The sequence below is a fragment of the Protopterus annectens genome, chromosome 11.part0, assembly GCF_019279795.1.
Source record: "Protopterus annectens isolate FY-2018-M chromosome 11.part0, PAN1.0, whole genome shotgun sequence".
NCBI classification, from domain to species: Eukaryota; Metazoa; Chordata; order Ceratodontiformes; family Protopteridae; genus Protopterus; species Protopterus annectens.
Genome location: NC_056745.1, coordinates 122,296,229 through 122,317,318, shown reverse-complemented (window position 1 = coordinate 122,317,318; position 21,090 = coordinate 122,296,229). Strand labels below are relative to the sequence as shown.

The 21,090-nt window shown below is 38.6% G+C and overlaps 2 protein-coding genes across 2 annotated transcripts in view; one reads left to right on the top strand and one right to left on the bottom strand.

The window, feature by feature from the left end:
* The window catches only part of ERC1 (ELKS/RAB6-interacting/CAST family member 1), a 3,640,161-nt gene extending 3,620,633 nt beyond the window's left edge, over window positions 1–19,528 (bottom strand). The window contains exon 1 of the mRNA XM_044087500.1: window positions 19,352–19,528. The gene's annotated coding sequence lies outside the window, so the exon portion shown is untranslated. The remainder of the gene's footprint in view (window positions 1–19,351) is intronic.
* A 195-nt stretch (window positions 19,529–19,723) lies between these two features.
* RAD52 (RAD52 homolog, DNA repair protein) overlaps window positions 19,724–21,090 on the top strand; it is a 574,096-nt gene continuing 572,729 nt past the window's right edge. Inside the window, exons 1-2 of the mRNA XM_044087498.1 lie at window positions 19,724–19,870; window positions 19,960–20,025. The gene's annotated coding sequence lies outside the window, so the exon portion shown is untranslated. The remainder of the gene's footprint in view (window positions 19,871–19,959; window positions 20,026–21,090) is intronic.

Genomic DNA, 21,090 nt, shown 5'->3' with positions numbered 1-21,090 from the left:
GTAAGTGCTTATAAAGTGCATTTGTGTAGGATTCAGCAGTCGTACCTCTATTATCCATCTGCATGAGTGTCATGAAGTTTACCACTTCTGTCTTAAGAAGCGTGAAGTTGGCTTTGGAGAAATTTTTTATGGTTGTTTTCCTAATGGGGGGTGGAGCGGGATGTGGATATCTAGGGTGATTAGCTTGTGGTCGGATCTGACCAATGAGGAGCTGACCTCTGGTGTGGAACACCGGTCACCCATGTTGGTGATGACCAGGTCTAAGATTTTGCTGCCTCTGGTGGGGGGTGTGGGCAAGTTGATCCAAAGCGTTGGAATTGATAATTTCCAGAAAAGTTAAGCAAAAAAGAGTTGGCACATGAGTAGTTTTCCCAGTTAATGGTAGGATAGTTGAAATCACCCATTATTAGAGTGTTGGGTTGTACCTTAATATTTTCCAGTGTATCAAGAAAAGAGGAGTGGGAATCCTGGGGCATGATGGGGGGTCTGTAGCAAGCTACAATCTGGATTGTGGTTTTGCCCAGAGTTAATTGAACTTGGATAATCTCGGATGCATTATGCTGAGCAACTAGCTTGGAGGTGTGGATATCCTTAATGAATACGGACACGCTTCCACCTTTAGTGTTTCGGTCCGGGTTTGGTGGCCGAAAGGTGTGGTATGAATTATAGCCTGGTAATGCAGGGGTGCTCTCTGGAGCTTTGAACCAGGTCTCTGTCACTGCACAGATGTCAATGTTCTCCATTTAAAGGAGTGCCTCGAGTGAGTGCGTTTTGAGGTTTAGACTGCTAGCATTGAGTAGCATTACCCTCAGATTTTGCTTGCTTGTACCTGTTACAGTGGTGAATTTGTCATTTGAACCTTGCCTAAAAAAGGCACTATAGGGGTGGCAAGAGCCTTTGCCAGTATCCGGAATCCCAAGGGTGACAGGTGCAGGCCATCTCTGGCAAAGCAGCGTGGTCTGTCGATCATGTCATCCCAGGCAGACAGGTACTGGATTCCCTTAGAATGACACCAGAAGCTTAGCCAATTGTTAAAGTCAATCATTTTGTCCTTGTACTGTGGTGTCACTCTGGGTGATGGCAAGATACTACTCAGGGCTAGGGTCATACCGGCCTGGGCTACAAGATCAGAGAGCCAATTTGCACTGTTTTTAATCTAATTGTGTGACTTATGCATGGTTTTAGATATTATTTGTTTTGTCCGAGCAGGTTTTAAGACTATTATTGCATATTCTACAGAAAAGAAAATTATATGCCAAAAGTTCTAGGGAGTACAGTCTGCTGTTATGGGGGTGAATTCCAGACCCTGAAAACACTGTGCGTCATCTCTGTCTATACAAAGGGTACATGCATGTCTCAACCTTCCCTCACTCACATTTTTGAAGAACTAAGTCTTCAAAAGGGTACAATATATAGGTTTTCCTTTAATTCTTAAGTAATGTTTATAAGTGTTGCACAGAATCTCATTTGCCATATATGCTTGCCCACACAAGTCCTACAACAGGTTACGAAAGCATACAGGAATTTCTGTCAGTAATCTGCAACTACAATGTTGAGGTTATCAAGACAAAAATGGCCTGCTTTTTGTCTATATAAGTGGAAACAAATTGAAGTGGCCTACCTATATATATACTAAACGTTACAGTGATGAAAAACACAATGGCACTGCTCTTCAGCATTAAAATAAAAGCTAGTGGAAACAAATTGAAGTGGCCTACCTATAGATATACTAAACGTTACAGTGATGAAAAACAGAATGGCACTGCTCTTCAGCATTAAAATAAAAGCTAGTCTGATCCCTCTAAATATAAGCCATCAGTTCTCTTTTCTGACAGATGTGTGGAGTATGTCACATGCACTGAAATCTGCAGTTAACTAGCAAACAAGGCACTCGTGTCAGAAAGAAATCGTACAGTAACTGAAACTTCAGTAAAGCTTGGGGGTGGGATGTTAAACTAACAACATTCGTTCACTTGGGACTTAGCAATCGTAACCACTACTACAGTTCACTCTCAAGACTCATGAGCACAAAAAGACAGCAAAACTCGCAGACGTTCTCCTTTTCCAAAACTTTACTCCGTAAGCGCTTTCGTAAGGACTAGTATCCAAACTTCCTCAGACAAAGATACACAAGCAATCAATGACTTGTATACTTATGCAATTAATAAATAAAACAATAAAGCAGTTATATAAAAAAAACAATTGAATAATTAAACAACTTCATGCAGAGTCATTGAGCTGAGACTTGCCAGTGGATTGTTCAGACAGGAGGCAAATAGGTCTACTTAAAGAGCTTCCCACAAATGGATCATATCTTGGAAAACCCCCTCATCTCGTTTCCATTAGTGAGGTTCTGCGTTTGTCCTGTTCTTCCGTCTCCACACAACTTTGCTCTGACGGAATGTAGGATGCTTGCAGAGTGAGACTGTGCTGTGAAGCTATATCCTAAGCTAAAGTGGCTAGTCTGCAAAGGGGGTACAACCTGCCACTCTCCTGTTTGTTGACATAACAACTTGAAGAGGTCCAGGGGACCAAAGATGATTCAGAGAGTCAAGTGCTTTGATCAGGGCGAGCATCTCATTTATATTTGTGTGCTTGTGTCTGTCCTTGGTGTCCCACACACCTTACACTACTATCCCTCCTGAAACTGCTCCTCCACACAAAGTCCAAGGCATCTGAGATGACAAACTGCTTTGGACCCAAATTTACAGATATTTGCTGTCTCCACCAAGTAATTTTTCTACTGACAAACCCAATCACTGTGATTTGAAAAGACGGGGGACAGTGATGCTGGGGCCAAAGACACTTCAGATATTATCATATCTTTCTCATGTGAAGTCTTGCCAGATTTATCATGAGAAATATACATGTCATGAGACCCAAAATCCTGGAGTTATTCCAGAAAAATGATCCAAGTCGAGTGGAAAACCTAAGAACTAGATCTACATTTAGATCTACCTTTTTCCAGTGGAAAAGCTCTTTGAACTGAGGTGTCCAGCTGACACACTAGGAGCACACTGCCTTGTGAAGAAATCAAAAATAACTTTTGTATGTTCTTCTGGAATCCCAGCTTATGAAAGATGTCTCACTTAAGTGAAAGATTCGTAACACTTTGAGAAGGGTACTGCAAAGATAAGCAAGTCAAAAATGGTAAAAGAAAATGGATACCCTGTGGCCTGCCACAAGCTAGAATCGGATAAAGGCACTTTGTGAACATCCTTGGTGCAGTGAAGGGTAAAGCAGAGAACTGAAAGTGATCCAGACACACAAATTTTAAGAAAATGCCTGAAGTCTGCCATTTAGAAGTTAGGCACAGCAAAAATAGGTCTAAAAAGAAATATCCAGAATTGGACTCCAAGCATTTTCTTTCTTTGGCACTAAAAACATCCCAAGTTGGGAACGGTTTTGTTCAAGGAAGGAGAAACTGGTTCCATCACTCCCTGGAACACCATTCAAAGAAGAACCGGTGAAAATAAGAGAGTCTGGTCTGGTGTATGAAGAATAACCTCCTTGAATATCCTCTCACTACCATATATAACCCTGATGAATAATATTCAGAACCCATATGTCTGAAACTACCTGTTGCCAAAGAGAAAAAGAGGAGATTCAAACTGATAGAGAAAAAAGGAATTGTCATTGTGGGAGGAGGGAACAACGCCCCTTAAACAGTCAAACTGACTAGTTGGATCTTCCTTGGGTTTGGGGGTTTATGAATACTTTTTGGAACACCCTCGCCATTATGCCAAAATTGGATGAGGAAATAAAAGAATCCCTTAGAAAATATGAAAAAGGTAGACAGAAAAATCTTAAATATTCCTTGGTTTAACTTGCCCCTTTCATCCCAATTTTGATCACCTGTAGCAAAAATCTTAAATATTCTTTGATTTAACTTGCCCCTTTCATCGCAATTTTGATCACCTGTAGCAAAGGAATCAAAAAGATATCTATCCAAAAGAGAAAATAAAAATCTCATTATTCTCATCATCCTATCAGGTTCTGAGGATGCAGCAAGACACACCTCCTCAAAACAGTACCACAGGCCACAACCCTGAACGAATTTTCAATGGAGTCAAACACTGTAAACTGAGAGCAGTGTCTACTACAACAGAAGAAACTAAATCAGATTTTTCCTCACAAGAAGAAACTGTAGACCAAATCATTCCTTATACTTCCACAATTAGAGCAAATATCAACAGGTTTGCCTGGCAATCCAAAGTTCTGAAAGTCGAAGTTGTATTAAGTATACACCAACTTCCCCATACTCATCAATAAATTTCCTTGTCAATATCAGAATGAGTAAGATAACTGTTTACCAGCAGTACGATTAGCTAAAGCTACAGATGCTGGGTCAGGTTTGGGACGAAAGTATACAGAAATAAAAAGCCTGAAGATGCTGGGTCAGGTTTGGGAAGAGTGTATAAAAACCTAAGACTGAGAAAATTTATACATTCTATCTGCCTTTTTAGGGGCAGTAGGCTGAATATCAGGAAAACTGCAGGCAGTGACACACACATCCTCCAAAGCTGACAGAACTGGAGCAATGGGTAAAGGTTCTGGAAATCCCTTCAGTAAAGGTACATAGTATTTCTGAGAGACTGAGAAACCTCAGCATTCTCTCACTGAAAACACAGACACATTCTGGAACTGTAGCTTTTCAAGTGGCTGCTTCAAAGGCTGCAAAATGCAGTAAAATTCAAAAACTGGGTCAGATCAATAAAGCATAAAGTGGTACAATGATCTCACTAGATTTAACAAACATGCCATTTAGATGTTTTGGATTTTGTGACTTTGGTAAACATACAATAACAAAGTTTGTCTACCACTGTTCCAAGATTATTTTTTTTTTATAAAATTTGATAACCTATTTTGTAGCTATACTTCTATGCCCTTTTTGTCAACTGGACAGTTGCATTTTATTTTTTTTTAAAGGAAAGCATCAAGAATTAATCTCTGATGAATGACCCCCCCCCCCAAAAAATAAAAAAAGTCCCACTAAGCTAGTAGCCTCTTTTCAGTGGAGATCCGAGGTGTTTATACTACTGGGGAAAATTTGGCCAGAGCATCAAGGCACTTTCCCTACTTTTTTTTTTTTTTATAGGTGCCATGATATCTTTTTACATCCACTGGAGCTACCACCAACTAAAGCAGATGCTTTTAACAAGCACTTGCATTTATCCTCCTTTTAAAGCACCCAAAGCGTATACAGAATTCCATGAGAAGTAACCACAGGATGCTTTGCATGGAGTGCAAGTATTTTCTATGCTACAGTCTGTGAAAAGAGAGTCTACAGTTTTGTTGCCTCACAGCTACAGGTTCCCCCGGTTTGATTCTCGACTCTGATACCATCTGTGTGGAGTCTGCATGCCTGCTGTGTTTGCGTGGGTTTTCTCTGGGTGCTCCGTTTTCCTCCCACATTCCAAAGACATTCAGTAGGTGGACAGAATGGGTATGCGTGTGAATGCATGGTATGGAACAACAACCACAACAGAGATGAAGTGACACCCCCATCCCATGTGCAAAAAATGAGAAAAAGGAGTTGTGGATAGATGGAGTCAGTGAACAAACTGATTTTTATTCAAATAACAGTCCACCAGGTAGTAAACCAAAATGTAGTCAAAGGTAACCACATGAAAACCACACAGAACCTCTTTTTCACTTTGGTTCTCAGATTTTTTGTCTTTTGTTTCTTTTAGGTTTATTACTCTGGTTCTTAAACTACTTTTTCTTGGGTCTTGCCATCACCTTGGTGCCAAGCTAAATGCCCTTTAATAAAGGGAGTTTTGTTACACCTTGTCTGCAGACACACTAGGATTTAATTACTAGTTCTGTCCTCCAGTTTATATGGACTTTGTTTTATTAACACGTCTTAGTTTAGATTTGTACTATTCATTTTAGGCAGCTTAGGGTCTTGTTCCATGGTCCATCTGCTATATTTACAACTGAACTCCTTGTTTTAGATTTATATTGTTAGATTTGACTACTGCTGGAATGTTAGTTGTAAGTACGTCATTTGTACTACTGTCTAGGCCTGGATTCTGGGCACAAAATGTATGTTTACAGTTTTTATTATTTTCTTATACATTTCATTTTTAGTACCCTTCTCCACAAGGATTGTTTATGTTCATTTTTTGCCAACTGGTTTATCTGACTTGTGTTAACATACACGTGGTCTTTTTGCATCAGTAACACAGAGAATGTAGCTCAGTGGGTCTGAGGTTCAGCACAAACTCAATTTTTGACTTTTTTGTTGTGACCCGTCCATATGGGTCTAAGGTGGATCTTGTTTACATCAGGTTTGCTTATACTGGCAAAATAACCTATCATTGAGTTACTACTCTCGGTTTTGTTTCATTTACAAATTAATGCATAGTAATTATGATCCTTTTATTAAAGATTATGTTTAGCACACCAAAACTTAACTTATTTGTACATAAAAAAAGTGTCAGCATTCTTGGTATGCGAACACTCTTGTCAATATAAAAGTTGGTTTCAAACCAGCTGAGAAGGGGAAAAAAAAAATTATAAAAGCTCCCGAACACATAAATCTAAAATACTCCCGCCGTGTTTATGGAATGAATAAGAACAGATTTGTTTTTCAATTGAATTGTACAGGTTATAGGTCACATTAAAGGTGAGAAAAGTTTTGAAGTGATTTAACGTGGCCTCATTTTTTTATATCACAAAAACCTGGCACTTTAACAGAGGTGTGTAAACTTTTTATATCCAATGTATATATACAGATATTGTATATAAGATGGATATATATATATATATATATATATATATATATATATATATATATATGTAATATAAATACACACCTATATATACACACACCTATTTTATATATATAAAAAATCTATACATCTCTCTCTATAGATTTTATATATATATATATATATATATATATATATATATATATATATATATATATGCATACATATATATATATATATATATATATATATATATATATATACATACACACACACACACACACACACACACACCTATTTTATACACACACACATATATATATATATATATATATATACAAACTATGTACATTACACACACATCCATAAAGTCTAGATCTCTCTTTATCTATATATATATATATATATATATATATATAAATAAAATAATAAATATGCACACACACACATATATATTACGTATTTAGTTCAAAAGGAGATAAGAAACAATTCTATAAAAGACCAGACTGCAAAACATTTAACTGTGTACATATAACACAACAGTCAGAAATACACATTCAAAAAAAAGCTGTTTTGTATAATACATGTAAATCACTAGCTTTTTATCATAATGGCTAGGCTACTCGTATATAAATGGCTTTACAGGTATAGTTAAAAAGGAAAGAGTACTGATTACATTAAATAATACCGAGTGCAAGAGAAAGGCTACAGAAGACATAGAAATGACCACGTGAATTTGATGAAAAGGATTTATTTCAATAGTGATAAAAGAGGAGAAAAAAAGACCATTTGTAGATTTGTGGTAAGGAGCTACTGTCAAGTGAGAATTAAGATAGTGTGTATTTATACTCCACGAAAAACTGCTATTACGGAGCTAAAAAAATGTGGAAGATAATCAGCTTTTAGCAAGGAATATTACTTATAGGTGAGGATTGGAACTTGATTTACAATAGCAATGATGTATTGGGGGAACCTACAGCAGAAAATATAACAAGAGGGTAGGCTTCTGAATAAATGTATGGAACTATGTAGTACAGAATATGTGAATTAAGTAATAGGAACTCCATTACATATTACTCCCAAAGGTACAACTGGACTACACTATTTAGAAAATATATTTCACAAGAACATTGGCATTTGATGGAAAGCTTTGACACACATCCAATAACTATTTCAGATCATACAACAACATAAAACAAGATAAAATGTGGGGTAATGAAGTAAAAACGAGACACTGATGCTTTCCCAACTAGCTGTTAAAAAGGGAGGAATTTAAATAATGGGTAGTGGGAATTATCCAGGAGTTACTAGGGAAGCTAGAAATATCTTCAGAAGTTACAGGTAGTGGGATCAAAATGACAATGCAGTTTAAAAACAGGGTAGAAAATAAAAAGGGAAAGATGCTGTTGAGCTATAAGATTTTATGAACATTTGTATAAAATCAGAGGAATATGGAAATCAAGAAAAAGCACAATTTGAAACATTTATGGAGGACTTAATCATGCCAATGTTAGAGGTAACAGAGGTTCAGCAAACAGTTAAGATAGGAGGGGATACGAAAAACGGTGATGTATAATCAAGCTTTGGAAAGTCCCCAGGAACAGATGACATTCCTGTGGAAGTCTGGAAGTTAAGAAAGAAGAAAGTGATGCAGATCTGGAAAATTTTAAACAGTATTTTAAAAAGGAGAGGAAGCACCAACATCTTGTAAGAAAGTTGTGGTGGCGATATTACCAAAGGACAGTAAAGACCCATCAGACCCAGCTTCATATCGAACCATTCCAGTTTTAAACTATAATTATATATAAAAAAAAAAGTGTTCATGTATATACTAGCTAAAAAGAATGGCAAGAGTGTTGCCAAAATTGATAGTTATTGATCAATGTGGTTTTATGGAGGAGGCAAACATTTGACAACATTTATGTAACAATGATGATCTAGAGGGAAGCAGAATGTAAGAAAATACCACTGTTTTGATGGGTCTTGATGCAGAGAAAGCATTCAACAAAGTAAGCAGGGATTTTAAGAGTAGGGCAATAGAAGCATCTGCTTTCCCGGATATATTTGCCTAATTAAACCTTATTGTATGAAAGGACCAGAGTCATGAATTAAAGTAGAAGGGTTCCTCTGAAAAATTGTGTTTGAAGAGAGGAACCACACAAGAGAGAGTGCCTCTTTCCCCCTTGTTATTGCCAAAGAAAATATGCGACTCAGAAATGAAAGGATATAATTGTTATGGTAATCAAGAAAAGTTGGATTTATTCGCAGATGAAATTATTTTGTACCTGATAAATCCAGAAAAGGACATCTCAATATCGTGTATTTTCGGACTGTTCAAAGCCTTTTTAGGATAGAAAATTAATGAAGATAAAACAAAGGCTATAGCTGTAAGTTAAGTAGCCACATAAAAAATTGGTTCAGCAATACCCATATTTATGGAAACATAATAAAACTAAAGTTTGTAGGAGAATTAAAAAGCCTTCTGTTATGGCAGCTAAAGATGAGACTAAACATAAGAGAATATAAAAAGACTGTGAAACTGGAAGCTCTCATTTGTAGATCTGGATACTAAGATACAAGCAATGAAAATGTTTTTAGTCCTTTTAAAATTTTATACACGAATCAGGCATATTTTTAATCAACCAAAGAAAAAGTTAATGACAATAACTAATAAAAAGAGTTGAAAAAATTTATCTCGAAGGGGAAGAGGGCAAAAGTTAAATGGGCAAGTTGATCTTTCCCATAGAACAAGGTGGTTTTGGTTTATTGATGTATACAGTTAAGGACCATACATAAAATCAGGTTACAATTCAAAAAATTCTAACCAAGGAATTACATTTTTAGAACTGCTTGCAGTTTTTGGCTGCCTATGTCCTAAAATGATTTGTTACTTCTTACGTACAGATACCAACTGCAAGTCTTTCAATCCATTTTCTTACCACAGCATTCCAAAGGGGTGGGATATCTAGAAAGGTGAAGGAATCATAGTCCGAGAAGGGAATGGAATAACACCTGGATATAAATGTCACTCACTTGTGCAGACACATGAAGCAACAGGTGACACAGGCTGCATCCAGAGTGGAGTAGCCAGGCAAGACCTCAAGAAGCAAACTGAGGACGCCCTCTGTGAGACCACTATATCCCAGACCATTCTGACAAGACTGTTAACCTCTGAGCTGGCAACCATTTTAAAAGGATGCTGCAACTTTTTCAAAATCATGGCTCTGCGTCACAGAATGTATCCCTGACTGTGACACAGGTGACACAGAATATATCCCTGACTGTGACACAGGTGACACAGATTCAGTTAGAAGACCTGGTACTGAAGAAGCTAGGGAGGCAGGAACACATGCCTTTCCTGGAAGGAAGTGGAAAGGACTGCACATGTTCAGTAGTACACTTGGCAGTGGCAATTTTTCTGATGAATACCAAGAAAACCTCCTGTGGTTTGGGAACAGGGATGCTTGAAGGGAGGAGCAACCCTTGTGGAAGTGAGGAGATACCCTTTGCTGTCAACCTCTTGCAAGTTCACTACATCATGCTTGAGCACAGTACATGTGGGAATGTGTGAGGATGGTAGGGCTAGGGAAAAAGAAAATTAATTTAGTGACTATGGCACTGGTGCAGCCAAGCCAGGAAGAGGAGAATGAGTTACTGTTGACAGTCTGTCATCCCTGAGGGGAGGGAGGCAGCTCTGAGTCACCACTTGGGTGACAGCACTAGACATTTGCCAAGCACATGCTGTCCCTCTGCAGTTGTGGTGACTGGGGAGATTCAGTGTGCAAAAACACTCTTACTGCAATAGGCAGAACACAGATGAACTCAAAAAACAGCTGCTCCTGGGAATGGGAACTCCAAGGAGAATAAGCTGCTCTGTCAGACCTAGAAGCTGGTCTGCTCCCTACTGCTAGACTGTCATCTTAGGAGGAATGAATGGGCTGATTAGGCATCCCAGGCAGGAGCAAGTGAGTTGTAAGACTCCTGTCTAACCCAGAGATACCTGGTCCTCTACCCTGACAGAATGAATGGGCCAGCTGTGTAAAGGAAGGGACTCCATCACACAGGTCCAGCAGAGGAAAAAAAAAAAAAAAAAGAGACAAAAGTCCAATGTGTTGACATTTCTAAACCACAAGTATCCTTGGGGTGTCTCCACTGATGAAGAAGCATGGTGTAGCAGAAGCTGTGTCATCTAGTACTAGAAAAGGTCTTTACACCCTGGCGTGTCTCCCCATGTGAGGATAAGGTGAAAGAAGCTGTGGAATTTGGTGTTGGCAGGAGAAACAAACATGTCATAGTAATGTTTTATCCAGCATTACATATAACAAAGATAAGAGTATTCTTAACATTACAAGTATTTATGCACACTGTACATACTCCGATCCTATGCTCTACTGCCAAGTGTGAGCAGGAAATAATAAATCTGAAGCCAGCTTTGATTAAGACAACATTACATGCCATCATGCAACCACATAAAATTAAATCCCTCCATGAAAGACTAGTGAATGATGTCATGGACCAAAAGTATCATTAACTACTAGTTCCCTAGCCTACACCGCTTTCAGTTCATCCACCTACCCCATATCGCAACATACGTCTTGCTTTCAGAACCCTTTCACATACCTTCCATGGCCACATCATGACCATGGAATATATGATCACTATACAAGCATTTATACAAGATGCATGGAATCAGGAATACCCAACAGGACTAAATCATCCTCAACAAGGAAGAGTAAACCTGTCTGGTGGACATCTGCAATAAACTCTATAATAAAAGGAAAAAACTGCTGTCCAAGACCAAAAAGCAGAAGGTGGCCAATTGGAAGCAATGTCTCCTTAACCTGAACAAGCAAATAAGAGCACTAGTGAAATCCTTCAAAGCAAACTTCAGAGTCCAAATTGGACGCATCTACTACAGACACTCATAAGGCCTTCTTCACATATGTCTGCAACCTCAAAGGAAGCACCCAGATCTGTTCAGAACTGGTGGTCAAGGACACAAATGCCATAGATATAGCAAACTTGCTGGCTGACAGATCAGCAAAAACTTTACCCCTCTGTTCCCCACCATCAGTAAAATCAGGACACCTACAGTACCTGGCCCTTTCCTCTTATATCTAGGGAACAAATCATCACTGTTCTCTCAATGGCAAAAAATACAGCCTACATGGGACCCAATAACATATCAGGATGCATCTATGTGAACTTGGGCAGGAACTTGCAGCACCATTGGACACCCTATTCAAGCAAAGCCAGATTACTGTCTGCATCACAGCTAAGTGGAGGACAGCCACTGTCATCCCTTTACACAAAAGTGGAACATCCACCAATCCGGGAAATTATAGACCCATCAGCCTAACTAGCCTGATCTGCAAGACCATGAATGGATTATCATGGACCTCATTAACAAAGACTTGGCAACCTCCCAAAACTTGATTCCACACAGTTTGGCTTCAAGGGGAGATCTTGTCTGCTAAATATGGTCGACTTCTTTGAGACAGTCACTAAAACCATGGACGAGGGGAAGACTGTGCACACTGCCTACCTTGACCTGGCCAAAGCCTTTGATGCTACACTGACCGTAACAAGTGGCATGCCCAAGGGTTTGGTCTTGGGGCCTCTTATTTGGAATACACTTTTCGGAGGTGAAGGTCAAAACCAGTGGGCTATGTCTGCCCAAGTTTGCAGAGGACTGCAAGCTAGGTGCTGTCATCAATTCCCCTAGTGATGTGGACATTCTCCAAGAGTGTCTCATTCAGACAAATGACCGGTGCCAGAAACATGGCCTCAAGCTGAATACCAAAAAAATGCATCATCCACTTTGGAGAGTGATGTGCCAAAAAATATCACTTGAATAACGTCACAAGTACACAATCAGTCGCGAGGGATTTGGGCACCCAGGCTGATAGCAACCTGACTTTTGACCACCATGTTGCTTCCGTTGTATGGAAAGCCTTCTACATGGCCCACCTCATAAGTAGGGGTATCTCATCCAGGGACAAGGAGGACATAACATAAGGCCCATATTATTGAGTACAATGCCCCTTTCAGCATGTACCTTACAAAGCACATGCAGCAGCTGGAGAGACCACAGAGGTTCCTCACCAGTAGACTCCACAGCCTCAAACATCTACCATTCACAGATTCCCTCTACTCAGTTTCATACAAACTCTGTCTGGTATACAAGGTGATCACAGACCCCACCTTGATGGGACTGCTGCATATCCGCAAGCCAAGCTCCACTCCAGTAACCCACATGTGCGGCCTCAATCTGTGACAACAACAAGACTTGTTGGCAGGACAGATTAGTGTCCCAGAGACTTACCCATCTATGGATTAAACTCCCTCTCCACATCAGAGTAGAGTACCTCTTTACCCCTTTTTAAGCGCAACCTGGATAACTGGATGGTAAACAGGAAATATACCCCTGGGATTCCACCCATGTCGCTGCTGGACAGGGGCATTGAGTGCTGATTTGTCTAAACATGGGCTAAACTCTTGGCTAGGCTTATACGGGCCTCAGGGCCAATAGCCTAGTAACCTCCTATGATCACTGCAGCACTCCTATGGTACCCAACAAATTCCATTAACTGTTCAGCTTTTTAAAGCAGTTCGGACTCCACTATGCATACACTTCATAACCATAACACAGCCATTACAGTGTGTGCAATAGCCACAAACCATGAATCAAAATGAACAATGGGCTTCCATAAACTACACACACCCTGGCTTCGTAGGGAACACTGCTAAGTTACCATTATCCAATAATATAAAATCAAAATCACATTCAGATCATCATAAAGCTCTTATGCTCCAACTTATACTCACGCTTAAATAGTTGCACTTAAAGGCAATGGGAAATTTAAAACAACCCCCCCCATGGTGAATAACAGTACAAAGAGGTTATGCAACAAGAGAAAGAAATTAATGCCAATAGAAAATCCCAGTCTACTCACCTTAACAGCACCCCTAAGCAAACTACCAAAGAGCTTAAGGCATCATTAAGAAGCTAAAAGATAAATACAAAACATAAAGATACAACTGAAATGAAAAATAACTTCCTGAACAAAATATCCATATTTAACAGCCAACAATGCTCAAAGCTAATCCACAGTAATAGAACCCCCTGTGACCTAAAGGAAACCGCTAATACCATAATTGACAAGGTTGGTGAACGTTTTAGTTCACAAACGGTTTTAAACTATTCCACAGATAAGGCCAAACCATCCTGTATAATTACTACAGAACATGTCCTCTCAGCCTTCTCAAAAGCAAACACCATCTTAGTCAAACTGGTACGATATCAGGCCACAAGCATATCAGCTAAATATGGAGCATCTGAACCCCTAATTAACATCCTTCAACAGCTGGTTACAATACTAAAGCTTGAAAAACAGCAATTATAAAGGGATTAAAACAAGAGACCTGACAAACGGGCCATGGTAAAACATACATCCACAAGACTCACTACTCTCATATGTAAAGCTGTAGAACGCATAAGGCAAGAGGGAATCTGGACATAGACCCTCATCAATTCAACTTTTTGTCAAAAGTAGGGACTGCCTCATCATTTTATTAAATTTCTTTGAAAAAGACACCAAAGCAATGGATAGTGGTTATACAGTGCCTACAGCCTATTCTCTATGCAGACAACAATGACGGAATTTTAATTTTAAACTTAAAAAAGTCTTATGTTATGCAGCAGACGGCAAACCAGTCGATTGACAGAACCCACATGGTTAGGGTCAAAGGTGTCACTTCTGGGGGGAGGTACCTGTGCTGGGCCATAAGGCTCTCTTATGTGCCACATTTTAAAACCAACATTCATGGTACATAGATATCAAAGTTTGCAGATGCTATAAACTGTATGTTACATGCTCCCCAAATAACTTGTAGCTGCTCAACTTGAGTTAGACCATGTTAACAATTGGTAGAAGGGCAACGGTCTCAAACTAAACATGAAAAAAAATTCAGTAAAGTTCATTTTTTGTAAACAAAATATTTCCACATCACACCGTACAGGTGACACACTCTTCCAAACTGGACATTGTCGTAAAGGGTATAGGCAGAACTGTTAATAAATTCATTACATGGTGATCATCATATCAGAAATCTATCTGGCTCAACTAATTTCCAAAGGCACCTTCCCTTTTCTTTTGGCCATCACATATCCACAGTAGCTCCGAAATCCTTTTATCTTACCTTTGGAAATTAGCTGACCATCTCCTCCAGATCCACAAAGATATTAACTTCACAATTGCAACAACCTACTACTTGCACTACGCTGAACTGTTAAATCTAAACTTTGCTAACACAGCATTTTTGCTATATTATATTTTCCTATCATCAAAACCAAGTATCAGTTAAATGTGGTCTTTGTATACATGTGCAAATATAAACACACAGCACCAACATGTATATGTAATGCGGACGTGTGCACAGATACACAACACATAAATACATGTATCCACAAACATAAACGAGTTCATGACGTTCAGACGTTTGTGGGTGGGTTAGCAAACACCTTGCAATGCAGGTTAAGTTTCATGATGAAAAGTCATGTACTACAAATCAGGTTTCCTGATCCTATAATACAAGACATTTCATACAGCACACAAACCAGACCCTTACATATTCCATTTAGCAATTCTTTTACACCTTTTATGTTTAAATTACTACTTGCATTTATTTTAGTGAAATACAGTAACTGTCTGCTAAACACAGATTTACATAGTTTCCACATGTTTATATGAATGGGTCATCTTGTAGGTGGCTACCTCCCCAAGAAAAAAAATATTACTAAAAACATTCCTGTAATTTCTCTTTAGCTTACCTCTACTTTACAGCATCTCTAAACAAACTCCCTCTAACATCACTTTTCTTGATCTCAAACTTTTTCTAAACTACTTATACCTCCCTTTCACTTGTACATAACCATTTCTCCTGCAATATCTCACCTTTTAACACCTTATTTACTGTCAAACTATTAAACAGAATTAATGACTTCTATAACATATCATATGTATTTGTTGTACTATGGAATACAAAATGCACTAATACATCAGTTATATACTTAGTACAACCCATCCAATATATGCAAACAAGTATAATCATGAAGTCAGCATTATAATTTTTTCCACGTACCGCAAGTTTTATGTATAACTCTAGTCCCTGCACCAAGTGTAATGCACTACATACATGTATGCATTTTAAAAAAACACTTTGGCACGGTTCAAGTTGCCCCAGGTACAAATTCCACTCAAGCCAATGGATAAAAATCCCCACAAACTTTAATTCACAAAAATAATAAAACAGTTAATTGGTGCATCATTTTAATAGTACGTGGGGGTTATATTACAAAATTAAATAGTTTAATTTTATGTGCACAGACAGGTTAAGAAATGTTTTACTAGTAATGTCGGTTTCCAATTGGTTAGTTGCAGTTCCTGCTTTACTTTTCTGATCTTTCACCCCTCCGTTCCATTTTCAATTAATTAAATTTTGTCTACATATGCCTTGGCAGAGTTTTCTTAAAGGATGACGCAAACAGAGATGTGATAAACGCCTGATCCAGGAAGGACATTGATAAAGTTTACACTTCACATGTAATAAATGTTTTTTAATCACACCTTTCATTGGTGTCCATTATTAGCATAATGCACACACAAACAAACATGTAACGTTCCACACATACAAAACATTAGCAATCACTTGAAGTGTTAATAATCGGGGGGGGGGGGGCAAGTAAAGGAGTAGAGAGAAGAAATGTTCAATATTTCACACTTTCCTGTAATTTTCAATCATTTTTTTTGTTTTTGCTATTATAGGCCTATGCATTCTGAGCCCCTACATGTAAATAGTTAGCTCAGTATATAAATAGTATACAACAAACATGGAATACTAACAGAGCCACACCTACTATGGATTTAAATATACATGTACTATTTGCAATTATTACGGAGATATAACACATGCGCATATTGTCCATCACCAGTCAGACCATTCTGAAAAACGAAATGTCCTACCTAAGCCAATGACTTTATGCACTTATTTCTGCCAATCCTAGTAAATTTTTTAGGAAAAAAAATTAATCTACACCCAGTTATCCAGCCACATAAAATTTTTCAATTTACAATACAGTTACCAAACGCAGAAGTCTTGGTCTTTTATTTCCAATACTGCCCTGATCAACAAGCCATATTTTAACAACAAATGTCACCTTGGAGTACTTCTTATGGGGAAGAAGAATCCTGGTTACCATAAACAGAGGAAATAACAGGAATAGCTAAAATGTGCAAGATGGCCTGGTCATCTATCAGAAGGCCAGTAACTATAGTAAACACATACTTTTCTAGAATCCTTTTCCTGTCTCCTCCACACATCTGCAGTAGCAATAGCATTGTCAAAGTTTGCATTATTAATAACATCAAATTACACTGTTGAAAAACAAATTATGCCACAGAAGCAAACTTTAACATAAAGCAAACAAATATTGATGTTAAATAAGAATGATAATACCACACTTTTTTCCAGAAACAAAGATACACCGCACATACTACTGCCTTCAGTGATGAGCACAGTGTTCTGTCATTAACCTCCATATCCCACCTTAAAAATCAGATTTCTAACTTAAAACACAGTATTTTAGTGACAGAAGACGACACTGTTACACATCACTGCTATGTCAATACAATGTAATAAAGACTCGCACAACTCTATTCAATAACAACATCATGCACAGTATAGTCAATATATATATATTGAGAGGTACATATTTAATTTGTTAGTCCTAGCCACAAATGCCTAATGCTGTCATCCATGGGTCTTGGTCTGGTTGAGCAATTTACTCAGTCAAAACAGTTGCAAGCATTAAAAAAATAAATAAATACAAAAATAAAAATGTGTGGATCCCCCAAGATTTGCAGGGGCAGTACAATACATCAAGCCTAGACCAGTTCTCATCTTGAAAAAGGTATGCAACAAATTAAAACAACTGTGATGTTATTGAAATTAATATATTACAGCCACAGCGTAACCAGCAGCAATCTTTATGCATCATCTTCCAATTTCCACACTTAATTTTCAGGCTCCAATGAAAGTAACTTTAAGGGTGGAAAATAATTTAAACATAACTTCCTGAATTGGGCGGAGGTGAACGGAAGCATCACCCTTTCCAATGTGGTCTGCAAAGAATTAAGAATTTCCCCTGGAGTAATAAGTTTCTACAGGGAGTTTAAATCCCCAACATTCCTTACTCAGTTAAAAAAAAAAAAAAAGAAACATACACCCATCCCATCAGTAAGCATGGAAAGCAGTGTCCTTGTGCCTGGTTACCATAAAGATACACACTACACCTGAATGCATACTGTAGAAAAAACGCAAATCAAAAATTTACTTCTAACAAGACCATTTTTCCTCATATACTACAAAACTGAAATTCACTGCACTGCAACACTGCTTCCATGTGCCAATTAACCCGTGAACACAGCTTATCTTTGTAACTAGGCATACAAATACAGAACTGCCACATCTAATCAATAATTACAAAAACAAACACAACCTTGCTTCATAGTTTAAATCAAACATTACGATATACACAAAACGAAAATCGTGAACACGATACCATTTGTTAATATGTAAAGTAGAACTCAAAAGTAACTCCATTTTAATTACAAACCCTGTAGTCACATTTAAAGCAGTAACCATGGAATATATTATATTCACAGTACGCTGCATTCCAATGAAAGATAAACACATTCAAAACCTGGCATACACAAACTTCATCTTAGCAAACCTTACACGCGTTTCTAATCTGTGCAACACCGCTTCTAAACACAAGAAGAGAACTATTTGGCTGCTGCCCAATTTTATAATGTACTTCGTATTGTTTGGCAAGCATACAATTCAGGCACATTCCTACACCCCACGGACCAGACTCGAACTCCGTTACTCTGACAGGATGCCTTGCTGTCAAACGTCTCGTGCGTCACTACAATCGTGAAGCTGACAAATTATGCCTTTATTGATTGTACGACATCCATTTCCACCTCAAGAAAAACAAGAGCTTTGAAGGAACAGATGGCAATCAAGGACTATTACCACATTTAGCTACCACAATGAATTCATCAGTACCTTTCGTACAAACATTGCTGCCATTTCTAACTTGCACTGCCTTCTTGGAGCAACCGGCCTGCCCAGCTGTTTTCTTCGCCTATATTCCAGGGCACTCCCTGTTCCCTTTACTTTGACCATACCAAACAACCCTACTCCTCATGTACCCTTGATCAGCAGCATCCCAGTTCGCCAGCCCCGGTGTCCGTCTTGCCAAGTACAGCCATATACTGTCTTCATCTGAAGCTGTCTACTACCCAGCACAGGAGGAACAGCCCCTCCCCAGAGACCTCACCTCACGTAGGTGACCAAGAAGCCCCATACAAACCTAAACAATACATCACCTACGGATCTCCACTTGTGTGATAGACCTACAACACAATACGGTCCTCACTTTCGGGAACTAAGGAAATTCGAAATTCCTTCTCCGTTATATGCATTCCATACCTCTCACACACAGTGATAATAACCTCCTCCCTTCACCTTCCCTCCATCCTCACAGAGAGAACAGACTTGACACTTACCTGTGCTGCTAACTTCGAGCAGGTTAGTAGAAAGGAACAATACAAAATCCGTTCAAGGTTTAGTTTTATCTGATTGCCAACTCACTACCTTGCCGTTACTTTGGGATAACACCGTTTCTTCACCCCCCCAACACCTCCCCTCGGTACAGAGGCGCTTCGCTGACGTCACCACCACCTTACCCGCCTCTTCCGTCAGCTGTCTGAAGCACAGCAGCACCACTCGATCCCGCAAGCAAGTTCGGTCTCCCGCAGAAATCCAGCGCGGATTCTGAAAAAACGAACGCCCCCATTGGCGTATCCCTGCAAGCTCCACCTACTCTCATTCTTGTCAAAATCGCAGGAAGTGTCTGTTACCACAGAGGAAACTGAGATTGGTTGCCACGCAGTTCCTTTAGGAAAGTTTCTTTGGAGAAGCTCCTCCTTGATTTAGATTAGCGGGACTTTTTTCCTGTGTTGGACTTATTGTATTGATATTATTAGGATGTTTTACTGTGAAAAGAAAGGCTATATTTGGGAAAAGTAAGTATTGGTGATGCATTGATAGGTGTACTAGGTGCACATTGGATTAAACTAGTGGCGGATTATAAACTTTTGCTATCTCTCTACAGACTTTGGGAAGTAAGAAGTTATAAAAACTTGGAAAAAGTACTATAGTCGTTTTCTGGCTAGTGCATGTGAGTATGATATTAGAGTTCATTAATTTTAGTTTTTGTATATTGGCAATTGTTAAGATTAAGGGTTCTATTTAAAAAGAACTTAATAAAGGTTTATACAGTACACCATTTCATAAAATATAAAACAGCAATGTTTTTTTGTTTTTTTTTTTGAAAAAAAAAGAATATAGCAATATAATTAGAAATATACTATTTACATTCAGTGGGATTCTTATTAACATATTACTTGACTTCAGTCGTAATACTGAACTCTCAAAGGAGTACTTGTACTTAGCGTTTGAACAGCACGAACGTGCGTTTACAGTGGCAATAAATTTAATAAAATGAAATCTGAATTATCTGGGAAGAGTGTTAGAAGCAACGGCGACCGAAGGGGAACGGTATTTCCTTCCTTTGGGAAGTTTTTAGATGTATTTATTTCATTGCTGAACGGCGTTGACCTGATTTTAAATTTACTGTTTATAACCACGACATAGGTTCATAGGTTCATAGGTTCATACTAGGCTATCTGCCCGAGGGCATTTACAAGCCTAGCCTATATAGTTTTAGGCTTTGCGCCACCCTTTAGTATGGGGAACTATACCATTTATTTGTTTGTGCTCTGTTGAGCAGTGACACTGAGGTAATCCCTGGGGTATATCTGCGATCTCCCATCCATTGGTCAAGATTTCTCTTGAATAAAGGACGCATGTTAGGCAAGGCTTGTAGCAGCGAAGACGGGAATAATTTGGGAAAGCTGGAGGGCAAAGCTGCAGTACAAAGCTAGAGTCCTGACTAGCTCAAATTGTCTTCAGAGCAGCATTGCATTTTACTCCACAAGATGAGACATGTCCTGATGCGCAAGCTGCTGGGTGAAATGACTTAAACAATTAGCATCACTATTGTGAAAAGCCTACGATGTGCTGGGAAGAGGCAACTTCAGTTGCAGCAGCACCACCGACTGTTACTTGGAAGTAATGAAACGGAGACGGCTCTAAAATCCAGTTACTTTGGGAATAAAGAAAAAACGCTCTAAAAAAAGTTTTGGCATTGCATGCTTTTATGGTAATGATTTATTTTTGGGGA